Source organism: Zingiber officinale, chromosome 9B, assembly GCF_018446385.1.
Source record: "Zingiber officinale cultivar Zhangliang chromosome 9B, Zo_v1.1, whole genome shotgun sequence".
Lineage (NCBI taxonomy): Eukaryota > Viridiplantae > Streptophyta > Magnoliopsida > Zingiberales > Zingiberaceae > Zingiber > Zingiber officinale.
Window position 1 is genome coordinate 9,581,018 of NC_056003.1, and position 14,595 is coordinate 9,595,612.

Consider the following 14,595-nt stretch of genomic DNA (forward strand, 5'->3'; position numbering starts at 1 on the left):
ATGCGCCCGAGAGGAGCTTTTCAATAACCTTAAAGGGGCCCGCCCACGGTGCCTCCAATTTGCCGACGTCGCCGACCGGCTTGACTTTCTTCCAGACAAGATCGCCGACCTGGAATGATCTGGGGATTACACGGCGGTTGTAATTTTGCTTCATCCGTTGCCGATACGCCATCAGCCGGACGGACGCCTTGACTCTTTCTTCTTCGACCAGGTCTAGCTCTATGTTCCTCCGCTCGGCGTTGCCCTCATCATAGCTTTGGATCCGAGCGGATTCGACTCCAACTTCAACAGGAATGACCGCTTCGCCGCCATACACCAGGTGGAAAGGCGTGACGCCCGCCCCTTCCTTTGGAGTCGTTCGGATGGCCCATAAGACGCCCGGCACTTCATCTGGCCAACTTCCTCCCAAATGGTCGAGCCGAGCACGCAGAATGCGAAGATTTCCTGATTGGCTACTTCGGCTTGACCGTTGCTCTGGGGATAAGGCACGGACGTAAAGTGTTGCTCGATGCCGTAGCTTTTGCACCAATCCTCTAGCATCTTCCCTGTGAATTGCCGCCCATTGTCGGAAACCAATCGGCGAGGGATGCCGAACCGACAGATGATGTGTTGCCAGATAAATTTTTTGACCATCTGTTCGGTGATCTTGGCTAGCGGCTCGACCTCCACCCACTTGGAAAAATAATCAACCGCCACTAACAAAAATTTCTGCTGCCCGGTCGCCATCGGAAATGGACCAACAATATCCATTCCTCATTGATCGAACGGACATGAAACTGTTGATGCCTTCATTTCCTCTGCCGGTCGGTGGTTGAAGTTATGGTACTTCTGGCATGAAAGGCATGTCGACACGGTCCGAGCGGCGTCTGCTTGCAAAGTTGGCCAAAAGTATCCAGCTAGCAGGATCTTCTTAACTAGTGCTCGTCCGCCCGGATGTCCTCCGTACGATCCTTGATGTACTTCTTGGAGGATGTAAGCCGAGTCCTCCGAGCTCACGCATTTCAACAACGGGCGTGAGAAAGCCTTTTTGTAAAGCTGATCGCCGATGAGTGTGAACCGACCGACCCTCCTCCTTAACAGCTGGGCTTCGTTCCGGTTGGACGGTGTGGCTCCTGAGCGCAAAAACTCCGCGAGGGGTGTTCTCCAGTCACTTGGAAACGTGAGGCCTGCCATCCGGTCAACGTGCGCCACCAACAATACTTTTTCAATTGGCTGCTGAATGGCTACCGGCGTTATTGAGCTCACAAGTTTGGCTAACTCATCAGCTGTTTGATTTTCTGCTCGGGGTATCTTCTGGACAATAACTTCTCTAAAATCGGCTTTGAGCTTCTCGAAGGCTTCAGCGTAGAGCTTGAGCCGAGCACTATTGATTTCGAAGGTACCAGAGAGCTGCTGAGCGGCCAACTGCGAATCCGAGTGAAGCGTTACCCGACCGGCTCCCACATGCCGGGCAGCTTGCAAGCCAGCTATGAGGGCCTCATACTCTGCTTCATTGTTGGTAGCTTTATAATCCAGCCGGACGGATAAGTGCATCTTTTCTTCTTGAGGGGAGAGCAACAATATTCCAATTCCGCTTCCGAGCTGAGTGGACGACCCATCCACATATATTCTCCACATGGCTTCCGGCTCCGGCCTTTGCACCTCAGTCACAAAATCGGCCAAGGATTGTGCTTTGATCGCCGAGCGGGGCTGGTATTGAATATCAAATTCACTTAACTCCGTCGTCCATTTGATGAGCCGACCGGACGCTTCTGGATTCAGCAACACATGCCCCAGCGGGCTATTGGTCTTGACGATGATAGTATGTGCCAGGAAGTATGGACGGAGGCGCCGAGCGGCGAGGACCAGAGCGAAAGCTAATTTTTCGAGCCCAGTGTAGCGAGATTCAGCATCTTTTAAAATGTGACTAAGGAAATATACAGGCTCCTCCCCGCTCGCCCTCACCAGTGCTGAGCCGATTGCCTGCTCGGTCGAGGACAAATAAATACAAAGTGGTTCACCAATAGTCGGCTTGGATAATACCGGAAGCAAATTCAAATATGCCTTTAAATCTTCGAACGCCAGTGAAATTTTGTAGCCTTGCTTAAGATCTTGAAAAAAGGAAGGCTCCAGACGGCGCCAAATTGATCCTGTCCGAATCGCCGAACCAAAGGACGTTGGGCACGTGGCGCGCTCCTAGTCGATGGAGTAGGCTTCCGAAGCTCCGGCGAACCTGCACAGAAGTCGGGCCGGGAAGGGATTCCCGGCGGCGACCCTCCGACGCTCAAGTCAGGCAAGCAAACAGTGGAAAAGAGTGGCTCCAGAGATGTTTTTCGCGTGCCTCCGACGAAGTAAGAGGCTCTTTATATAGAGCGGTGAAAGAACCAATGCACGTCCACCGAGGCGCATACGTGTCCGCAGCCCATACCTCGGTATGCACCTGTCAGAAAGCTTACCTGACACCATACTGCTATAGTCCAAGCATGTCTTCGATGGGACAAGAGAACACCTGGCCGTCAGACTAGGAGTATGGCCTAGCTCTAGGACTTGACGGCTGTCAGCAGATGTTCCTGTCCCTATTTACCCCTAGCCAGCCAGGATGTCCGTCCGGCCGGCTGGACGAAGAGCGCCGTCCGGACGGCCCTTATTCCCTGCGCCGGCCGGGCGGCGCACCCTTCCGCTCGGTCATTATTTACTGTTCCATTGAGCGTCGGAACCCCGATCTCTGTCAGGGTGTCTTAGATGTTTACTGGCAGACAGATCGGTCTGCCCTTTTCTCATGAGTCTGATCGGCTCACCCTTCTTCGACGGACCACCTGGCCCTTTGACCTCCATGTGGCGTTGACCCCTCGTTAGGGGGTCCCGGGCTCTTACCACCGGATCAAGTTATGTTTTCTTTGTAAGAGTAGTCTAGCTGATTCTACATTCATAAGGATAAATCTTTCTTCTCCCCCATCTGGTAGGTGTAATGGTTGGGTTCTATGATGTTTATAAAGTGAAGTGGAAAAGGATAACAACCCTTGATGATATAATCATTTTGGGTTTAGTGTATTTAATTGCTCATTAGAGAAAGTGTCTAAGTTTTGGTCTATATCTATAAGTTCTGCTAATTGATAGGTAGCCTGAGTGCTTGTAGATTTTCTGGATATCATAGAGAGATTCTTTTGAGGTCTTAGTGTATGTGAGGAACCAGAAAAACTTTCCACTTGTGTTTTCGTTTGTAGAGCCATTAGAAGTTGAATCTTGTATTTTTAAGAATTTATATGTGGTAGGTGGATGTTTAGTAATAGTTTTTCTTAGAAAAAGTTTACTAAGATCTTTATTTATATTTTCTAATGTTTGCTTTAGATCCTGTGTCTGAGTGTTTTTATGTTTGTGATTTTCCAAAGTAAGAATTTGATTTTCTAGGACAGTAAGTCTATAATGTAAAGAAGTAAGTAAGGCTAGAATCGTGTTATTATGTTGTACTAGAATTTGGTCTCCTTGGCTTATTAAGGCAAAATTGCTATATGTCTTTGGATTTAGCAAATTGTTGGGAATAGTCTAAAGCTTCCTCGTAATGGGAATTAGAAAATTGAAGCTTGTTCATAAACTAGTCCGAAGAGAATCTTAAGGCTCTGATACCATTTATACTTTTTATACTTTTTTTAGGTTCTTCTAGTGAGACTCACCTGTAAAAGAACTATAAGAAAACCAAATACCCCGGCTATGTAGAATGATACTTAATAGCCTTTCTGATCCAACACAAGTCTTATTTTGGTTTACTTTCTTTTACAGTTATTGTTCACCTTTGAGTGACTTGGATAAAGACTAAAGAAGATCTGGAAGAGAGAAATAAGAGTACATTTTATTAAGCCAGGTATTTTACAGATGCATACATGGTTTAAATAGCAGAACTATCTTACAGATTGACAAGCAAACTTTTACATACTGAAACAGAAATAGTTAAAAAGACATTACATACTGAAACATACTAAAATTGACTTATTTTACATACTTACAGAAATAAAGGGCTTTGAGAGGAAGCTGGAGAGAGAAGTTGAGAGAGTGTGACGAGGCAAAGAGGGAGAGAAAGTTGCGCGTAGGGGATGCCTTGGAAGGCAGAGGAAGATGACCTTTTATAGGCAAGAGGGGAGAGATGTCTTCGGGAGGAAGAAAACATTTGCTTGGGAGTGAAGGAAACATCTTAGAAAGTAAGACAGGTGGAAGGAAGGTGTTGTTTAGGGTTAAAGGAAGGCATCTACAAAAGAGATAGGTGGAAAGTAGTATTGGTTTTAGCAGTGGCACTGGTGAGTGGCGGTGGCACTGTTGAGTAGTGGTGACACTATTGAGTACTGTTGTTATAGTAGTGGTGGCACTGTTGAGTATGATTGTTGTCATTCTTAGTTGTCCATCATATTATCAATGTTGTCTTCTCTGGTTGAGTCTAAAGATGGTGCTTGTGAGCTGGAAGCTTGGTTTGGTGCTCTGTGTCTGGCTAAGGCAGCTCGATAGGCTCTAGCTGAAAGGGCGGAACTTGCTAACCTCTTGTTACTCATTCTCTCTATCTTCTTCTGGTAATGTTGAAATATGGTAGTATGCTGTGTAGTAAAGTGAAAAGGAAAAAACCTGGTACCCATATCTTTTGGTCAATAAATTTTTTCAGTAAATGATTCTCCAACCAGGAGATAAGTATCAGGATCTTCAAGTCTGTCCCAACCCCAATGCGTCCCTTGGACTGAAGCTCTCTAGTGTTTGAGTTGGTCGGAAAAGGAGGGAGGAGCTTCCCAATCATAATCTGGGTCTGTAGGATAGTCTTATAGCTCGGCTTGGTAACCACCAACTTCATTTACGTCAATATTAACTAAATGTCGGGCTGGCTTGATTTTGAGGTCCAGCCATTCTAGAGGAGTACTGTCAAATGTGCATACTACAAACGTTTCTTCTTCTTCCAAAGCAGTAGAAATAACCGTACCAAGTTTCTTTGGGAAATCTTTAACTGAATCTAGGTCATAAATCCATAATTTATGTAAGAGGTCATAGTCAAGAAGAGTAAAAGGGGTAATTTGTCTCCCTTTGTAAGCCGTAATAATGTAGGATTCATAATCTGTTGGATCAAAAAGAATTTATATATTTCCACAATGAAATGATATTATCCACTTTGGGCCTAAACCCTCATGGTTTTGCTCTTGGGCTCTACCCAAAAGGCATCATGCCAATGGAGATATCTTTCTCTTATAAACCCATGATCATTCCCATGTGTTTCCAATGTGAGACTATTTTTGCAACCTTGCAACCCCAACAATCTCCCCCTCAAACAAAGGACCACATGCTTCCCATATTCAATCCTCAACCCACCAGGTCTTCCTGCCCCTCGGTCCACCCAACCTACTAGGACTTCCTTGCCTAGACGCAACTAGGACTTTCTGCCTGGTGTCTGGTCCTCTTGATCCAAACATAGGAGCCCCCACTTTCTTTGTTCAAGGTCAATATTGTATCCACATGGTTCAATCAGACCATAACTCTTGTGCACAGTCGACGGTTAAACCTTCTGGCAGTCCGGGCTCTGATACCACTAATTGGATCGAAAAGAATTTAGATATCTCCACAATGACATGATATTGTCCACTTTGGGCCTAAACCCTCATGGTTTTGTTCTTGGACTCTACCCAAAAGGCCTCATGCCAATGGAGATATCTTTCTCTTATAAACCCATGATCTTTCCCATGTGTTTTCAATGTGGGACTATGTTTGCAACCCCAACATAATCCATGTTAGCTCTTCTGAAAGCATAGAGAAACTGGCATTGACATCCATATTTATCTGATTCTATACAAGATGGTCCTTTCTTTTGGCATTTAGGCTTTGGGTTGAACTTAGCTTCATATACAATAGTCATTCCTTCAGGAGGTGTTTTGTGAAAAGATTTTAGGGCTTCACATAATTCGATAAACGTTTGTAAAGTAGATTTTTCAGCTAGACTGCGAATATAAATATGAATGTCCTCAGGAACAGTATTTGGGAAGCCTGCCAGGCGCATCTTAGATGCTCTTTGTAAAGCTGTAGTCTTATTTTGTTCTTTAAGTTGAGCCAAAGTTAGGTACTGTCGTCTGATAGGAGTAGTGGTGTGTTCTGTTGAAGGCTCTGTCAGGCTATTCTCAGGAGTATGTTGTACAACTTGAGCATAAGTAAAAGTATTTGTATCAGGGCTAGTAGCTTGTATTGGTGTTGTTTGCAGAGTTATACTAACAAAGAAATGTGGTCCTAGATGGGCTCTGGCTGTTGTAAAAGCCTCTTCAAAGTGAATAATAGCCCTTAAAGTATGGATGTTCTAGGTTTTGAATGGCTAAGTTGGTTATCAATTAGAAGAACTTATAGATATAGACCAAAACTTAGACACTTTCTTTAATGAACAATTAAATACACTAAACTCAAAACGATTATATCATCAAGGGTTGTTATCCTTTTCCACTTCACTTTATAGACATCATAGAACCCAACCATTACACCTACCAAATGAGGGAGAAGAAAGATTTACCCTTATGAATGAAGAATCAGCTAAACTACTCTTGCAAAGAAAACATAACTATATTCACCTAGGACTTATTATGTTTGGCCTCAGAGGACTTACTCGAAAAAGCATAGGAGCTAAAGTCTTTTTAGTTCTATATGACTCAAGGTTCTCTGACAATGACAAAGCGGTTATTGGACTTATAAAAGTAGATATGAATAGTAATCTAGGAATTACGTATTTTTGTACCAAATTTTAATATGATCATTCCAGACTTTATTGACCATATTAAAATTTCTGTTCAAGCCAGAGGATATGACAATTTTCAGAAACATAATATTTAAATAGACATAATATTTCTCGGAAAAATAATGACTAGCATAAACAACAATTTCAAAGTACAAATTAATAATATAATAGAAACCCTCACGTCAAGGGGAATCTATTTCATCAAACCCAAAGACTTTTCGTCCGACTTACTTGCTAGATTAGACTAGAATCTTAACCTAGATTTAAATATTACCCCATAAACACTACAACCAAGAGAATTCATAATCTATAAAGATAGGCATGGTAAATCAATAGTAAGATTTCATAATTACAAACCCTCAACTTCCCAAGAAGACAGCCAAGAAAACAACCAACCTACTTTAAATCTAATGAATATAGAGATCAATACACACTCACAAAAAGAAAAAGACAACTTCCTATTTTACGATGATTTAAATGAATACGTCTACCTTCCATTTGAAATAGCTAATTATTTTACACAAGAAGATCTTACAGAATTAGAAACTTTTGGCATTTTGCATCATAAGCTAGATGAAGATTGGATGTTATATTTTGATGATGACCATAATATTATAGCTAAAAAGAAAGACTACTTTTCCAACGTTGCTTTAATAAATCCTGCAGAATCTAGTGCTGCCAATACACCACAACCTTTACAGGTAAGATACCCAGAAAGTTCCATGAGAAATATGGATTATGGAGAAGGACATCCTCCAAGAACACAAATTCATCCTGATACCAACAATAATCCTTTGTTAAGAACTATAGGGAAAAGAAGACCACCAGAAATTACATACTTCAGAAAGAATTAAGTCTTACTTAATATAGGAGAATATGATGACCCACAAATGTATGACACTTATTTAGAACAATAGATAGTCTCTGTCAAAAGAGACTACCAGATAAAACATGAATTAGACATAGAATCTAGTGAAGCTATGATAAGAGTAGGAGAAAATTATTTTGGTGATGTAGCTAGAGCAGCATGAGAATCTTATAAAACTACTCATCCTGAAGAAATAGCTAGGATTGCTTCACAAGATAATAATATACTTAATTTTTGTTATACTATCCACAGACTTTTTACAGTAAGAGATGCTAATACAAGATTATATATTAGACAAAAAGAAGTTATGAGAGATTTAGAACAATTACAACTTTTTAATTGGAATTGGATTAAACCTTTTTGCAATGACTTCCTTGCCTTAACAACAGTATCAGGAAATTACTGTACCCCAGAATTAGGAGAACGACTATTTAGTAAACTTCCAGGGGAATTATGAAAGGAAATACACAAGGTCTGGACAGACATGAAAGTAGCACCACAATATGACAATATAGGAATACGTATACAACACATAATTTCTGTATTAAAAGGAAAATGTACTTATATCCATATTCAAAAACAACTTAAAAACCAACAATATGGGTTTCGTAGTCAAATTTATACCCCCCGACAGTATGGTTCAATGATACCTAAACAAAAACAAAAGCATTATCGAAATACTAAAGCAACTACACAACCAGCTAGAACTAAAAATGTTAGGCCAAGAAAAATATATTATGTTCGAAAAAGCAGAGAAAAGAAACCATATTTAAATAAAGAAAAATATGTCAGAAAATACAAACAAAAAAAAACTTATGCTAACACTATTACTTGTTTTGCTTGTAATGAACCAGGACATTTGTCTTCTGCCTACCCAAATAAGAAAAGCACTATATACTAGAGAAGCTAAATTTGTCACTTGCACAAATTTAGATTTAGTATAAATTCAATCAGACGTCTCAGACACATCTTCCATCTACTCTATTATTTCCGTAGATGACATGGAAGAAATTCCCCCCTCTTCAGACTATAGTCTAGTAAATTCCTTCCTACAACCTCCATATTATACAGACTTTGACTACAAATCAATAAACCTAGAACAAGAATTATGGGATGACTTTCCTCTTATAAGATACAAATTTAATGCTTACACAACTAACTACAAATTTAAGCGACTCTATTGAATGCGTCTAAGTGTATACCATTACTTGATAGTTAGTCCATTAAATAGGATTGTGTCCCTTCAGTTGGAGAAGATCACATGCTCCTAAATAATTTCCTATAACCATCCATATAAAAGGAGTTTGATCTAGTGATCCGCAACAAACCCATCCGTTGTGGAGGAAGGCACTCAGAGCCAACACGTAAACTTGTTGCATCACTTACAAACTAGTAATGGAGACCGTGGAATTTATTTAAAAATCCCTTGCCCACTTAGTTATTTAAGATGAGGAATTTTAACATATGCTAATATACATCACATGCACATATACATCACAGTAAATAAAAGCATAAATATGGAAATTAATTTTTCAACTATTATGACCTTATCTGTCACTATTCTCCGTGTGCTCCAACCCTAACTGCTGTCATTTTTAGCCACCGTCATTGGGTCGAGTTGTCGCATCTATCTTGCTTCTTATTCCGCTGTGTCTCTGGTCCTCCAATAGCACCACGCCTCACAAAGATACGATCCGCGACAAAAATAGAATTTTACATATATCGATCCTATATTCCATAAAAGAATGTACATGTATTCTAGATCGAACAAAAAAGTAAAATTCTAAAACTAATATAGCTTCTGTTGTATTTAATACATACAATCATGCACACACAAAATAATGCCCTTGACATGTCCAAGGGTCCAATCACACACAATATCTATATGTCATAATAGTTGGAGTCTGCAACCACAAAGTTAGCACATCCTACTATTATCCTGCCTAAATTATGTATGACATGTGCATAATCTATTTGAAAACCAAACACACAGAGGCAAACCCTAGATCTGATATCAATTGTTGGTTAGTCTTAGGAAGATCGTACCGGTTCCACTGTACAAAAATTTTGTACAAGTGTCGAACCTTTCCTAATAACCTATTGTTCTTTAGAAGTTAAATTAGGAATCGCAAACGGAACTTAACATTATTGATTCCAAATTTAACTTATCTGTTCTTAATGGTTTAGACTTGGATCGCAAGCGGAACTTAACACTATTGATCCAAATCCACCTATGTTATAAATTCAATTAAATATTAATTTCTAAAATTGACTTCCAGGTTAAACATGGCGAGGCACTAGGCCTTCTTGGATATGGGAGCAACCACCACTTCCTAGACAAAGCCTTTTAAGGAAAGGTAGTATTTAATTTCCTTATATAACTCTAGGTTTAACCAAAAAGAACAATCGAATCACAAATTCGAAAAAAAAACACAACTTCGAAATAAATCCGAAAAACTAGAATCTAATGCCTCTTGTGTTTGGAATTCTTACAAAGAAAAATAACTAGCATGATGCGGAAGAAAATTACTAGTTATACATTCTCTTTGTATGCTAATAACCTCGAGATCTTGCCGTATTCCTCGCCTTGCCTTGGACATCGTGTGGGCGACGAACCTCCAAGATGAACACCACCCAAAAAACTTCTCCTTCTTCTCTATATTTCGGCCACCACCACCACCACCACCAAGGAGCAAAAGAGAGCAAAGGGAAAAGAGAGGGAGAGAGGGTCGGCCACAAGAGGATCACCAACAAGAGAATAAGAATTGTTATCTCATGAGGTCTCCCCTCCCCTTCTTTTATATTACTTGCCCAAGGCAAATAAGGGAAGACTTTTTACAAAAATTAAAATCTTTCTCTTGTTTTTCCTTTTCTTTCCTCTTGATTGATTCAATCATCAAACATGGTTTGATTGTCTTGATTGGCCGGCCCCTTGCTTGGGCACCAAGCAAGGGTGGCCGGCCACAATAATAAGGAAAGAAATAACCTTTGTAAAAATTTTATAAGCAAAGAAAAACTCTTATAAAATTTTACAAGCTCTCTTTTAATTTCCTAAAGTGAATATTAAAAAGGAAAATTTTAAAAATTAAAACCAAGTTTTAAAATTTAAAACTTCTCTTCTAAAATTTCCTTTTTTAACATGGTTAGAAAATTTTCAAATTTAAAACTTTTCTTCCTTTTTTCTTAAAACCATGAGGATGGTTAAAAAAGAAAAATTTTAAAACTTTTAAAATTTCTTTTAAACCATGTGACCTAATTCAAATAAGGAAAGTTTTATATTTTAAAACTCTCTTTTAAAACTTGTAGATATCTACAAAGAGAAGATTTTAAAAATTTAAAACACCCCTCCTTATTTGAAATATGTGGTCGGCCCCCTTAAAGAAGTATATGACCGGCCACCTCAAGGAGAATATGGCCGACCCCTTTGGCTTGGTCACCAAGCCATGGGTTGGGCCCTTCTTGGACACCAAGGTAGGTTTTTTATGAATGGATTTGAGACATTAATGAGGCTACGACAGGGACCTAGAGGATAAATTAGTTTTGACCTTCCGATGAGCTTGAGTATCCCGTATTCGCCCCGAACACACAACTCAAGTTCATCAATAATAACTCATTCCACTAGAGAGTTATTATTGCACTACCGCACCAATCTCAAATTACATTATGGACTCCTTCTTATCATGAGTATGTTAGTATCCCTGTGTTTAAGATAACAAATGTCCACTAATTAAGTAAGTTACTGACAACTCAATTAATATCTAGCTCCAAGAGTAGTACCACTCAACCTCATTGTCATGTTGGACTAAGTCCACCTACAAGGTTTAACATGATAATCTTTATGAGCTCCTCTTGGGGGCATTCTCAACCTAGGTAACTAGGACACAGTTTCCTTCTATAATCAACAACACCCACTATAAGTAATATCATTTCCCAACTTATCGGGCTTATTGATTTATTGAGTTAAATCTCACCCTTTGATAAGCTAAAGAAATAAATACTAAATATATGTGCTTGTTATTATATTAGGATTAAGAGCACACACTTCCATAATAACTAAGGTCTAGTTCTTTTATTAAGTCAGTATAAAAAGAACTTACCTAAAATGATCCTACTCAATACACTTAGAGTGTACTAGTATAATTTATTAGTCAAGATAAACTAATACCTAATTACACTACGACTATTCCAATGGTTTGTTCCTTTCCATCTTAGTCGTGAGCAACTGTTTATAATTCATAAAGAACTGATAACATGATCTTCTGTGTATGACACTACTCACCATGTTATCTACAATATAAATTAATTGAACAACTACACTTAACAAATAAAATGTAGACATTTGACCAATGTAATTCTTTTATTTCATAAATAAATATTTAAAAAATCTAGGCTTTTAGTATACACTCTAACATTGGATTTGGTTGAGCCCTATTCCGGTTGACCGCAATCACCCAAGTTATCAGATCTTCGGAAGTTGAAACAAAGTCAAAAGGAGCTAAAGAGTGAGCTATAGGCACCTTAAAGGAAGTGCTGGAGACGCCTGCGTAGTCCTCCACTTTGGAGGCGCCTGCGCAGTCCTCCACTTTGGAGGCGCCTTCAACAAGTGTTGAAGGCGCCTTCAACATTGGAGGCACCTTCAACACTGTTGGAGGCGCCTCCAAGCTGGTCAAAATGACCGTTCGAGCACCGGATAGAATTCTATCCACTCACCGAGTTGGAGGCGCCTTGAACCTTATTGGAGGTGTCTTGGACCCTTGGGATAGACTTTCCAGGAGCTATATAAAGGCCCCTGAAGCTAGGGATTCAACATCAACTCAGTATTCAACTCTGTAATCAATTCCTAGCAACTAGTGAGCATTCTAAGTGTGTAAAAAGGCTTCTCCGCCTACAGTAAAAGAGACTTTGCTAGTGCGATCTTCGACTGCCTTGGATTAACAACCGTCTTGGTTATAATCAAATTAAACTTCGGTCTCCTCTTTTATTTCTATTTTAATTTTATTATTGTTGCTGTATTTTTGAGTTGAAATCTTTGAGGAGAATATAGTTTAATTTTGCAGGCAATTCACCCCCTCTCTTGCCGGCCTCCGCTGCACCAACAACCACTACTACAACAACAGTACTCAACAGTGTCACCACTACTCAACAGCGCCACCACCACTCACCAGTGCCACCGTTAAAACCAATACTACTTTCCACCTGTCTCTTTTGCAGATGCCTTCCTTTAACTCTAAACAACACCTTACTTCCACCTGTCTTACTTTCCAAGATGCTTTCCTTCACTCCCAAGCAAATGTTTCCTTCCTCCCGAAGACATCTCTCCCCTCTTGCCTATAAAAGGTCATCTTCCTCTGCCTACCAAGGCATCCCCTACGTGCAACTTTCTCTCCCTCTTTGCCTCCTCACACTCTCTCAACCTCCCTCTCCAGCTTCCTCTCAAAGCCCTTTATTTCTGTAAGTATGTAAAATAAGTCAATTTTAGTATGTTTCAGTATGTAAAAGTTTACTTAAGTTTGCTTGTCAATCTATAAGATAGTTCTGCTGTTTAAATCATATATGCATCTGCAAAATACCTGGCTTAATAAAACGTACTCTTATTTCTCTCTTCCAGATCTTCTTCAGTCCTTATCTAAGTAACTCAAAGGTGAACAATAACTGTAAAAGAAAGTAAAGCAAAATAAGACATGTGCTGGCTCAGAAAGGCAGCCGGGGTATTTTGTTTTCTTATAATTCTTTTACAGATGAAATTCACTATAAGACTTAGAAAACCCTATATATATATATATATATATATATATATATATATATATATATATATAATTTAATTTATTTCGTCTTATTTTGTTTAAGTCTGTTTGATATTCAAAGTCTTTTGTAATCCATCTTTTTCATGCCAATCTTCTATTTTTATTTTTATTTTTATATAATTCATGTGTTCACTTTGCCCATATTTTTTTTTTACTTACGCTGATTAAACAATACTTTCCAGGATCACAATTCTCCAGCAGTATTTGTGCTATTGACTCTCTGCTTAGACAGAGGATGTTACTAATTCAGTTGTCAAGCTCATCCTGCTTGCCAGTAAGTTGAAAGCAAAAATGCTGATGACACGATGACCATTTGTTGAGCTACAACAGAAACAAACGGGTAATGACGTCGACGCAAAGGGAAGTGAGTCCCGACCGGAGTAGCATCTAGGCACACGGGGAGGTGGAATCCTGAGCAATGATGGAGAGGAGAATGCAGAAGGAGAAAACTTATCCTCTTAGAAGAAATCTAGCATCCAAATCCAACTTTGTAGCAGTTGTACAATGACAAGGACGAACAATCTAACGACGAGGGAACAAGGGAGCAAAATTGATTTTAAATGGCTGTTATCAGTTTCTTCATGCTGCAAAAGACAATACGTTCCAACACAAGAACCATGCATAAAGTTTCCTGTTTACATCATGCTCCTGCAATATGAAGCTTGCTTGAACTGAATCACTCCTCCAATATTTCAGTTATCTTTCGTAAGCATTGAAAAGCAAATTAAACAACAAACAATCCCATGTACATCATAGGTTATGAATTTGAATTCGAAGAGGGCCGCCCATAGGTTGATACCAAACAAGGAGCATACTGTTGGTTACTATTCGGAATATCGTTCTAATTTCCCTATACAAAAATTTGTACAAGCATAGAACTATCCTAGCTACCCATGTGTTCTATCAAAGTTAAATTTGGATTGCAAACGATGCTTAACATTATTAATACAAATTTCCTTTTAAAAATTAAACTTGGATTGAGAACGGAACTTAACATTTTTACTTCAAGTTCAACCAATGTGATTTTCCTAAGTTAAACCATATTACAGAAATTATCAAATATCTATTTCTAAGATCGGCTTCCAGGTTAAACATGACGAATTACTAGGCCTTCTTGGTTATGATCATCCACCACTTCCTAGACAAAGGCTCACAGAGAAATTGGATATTTAACTTCTTACAGTAAACTAGGTTTAACTATAGAG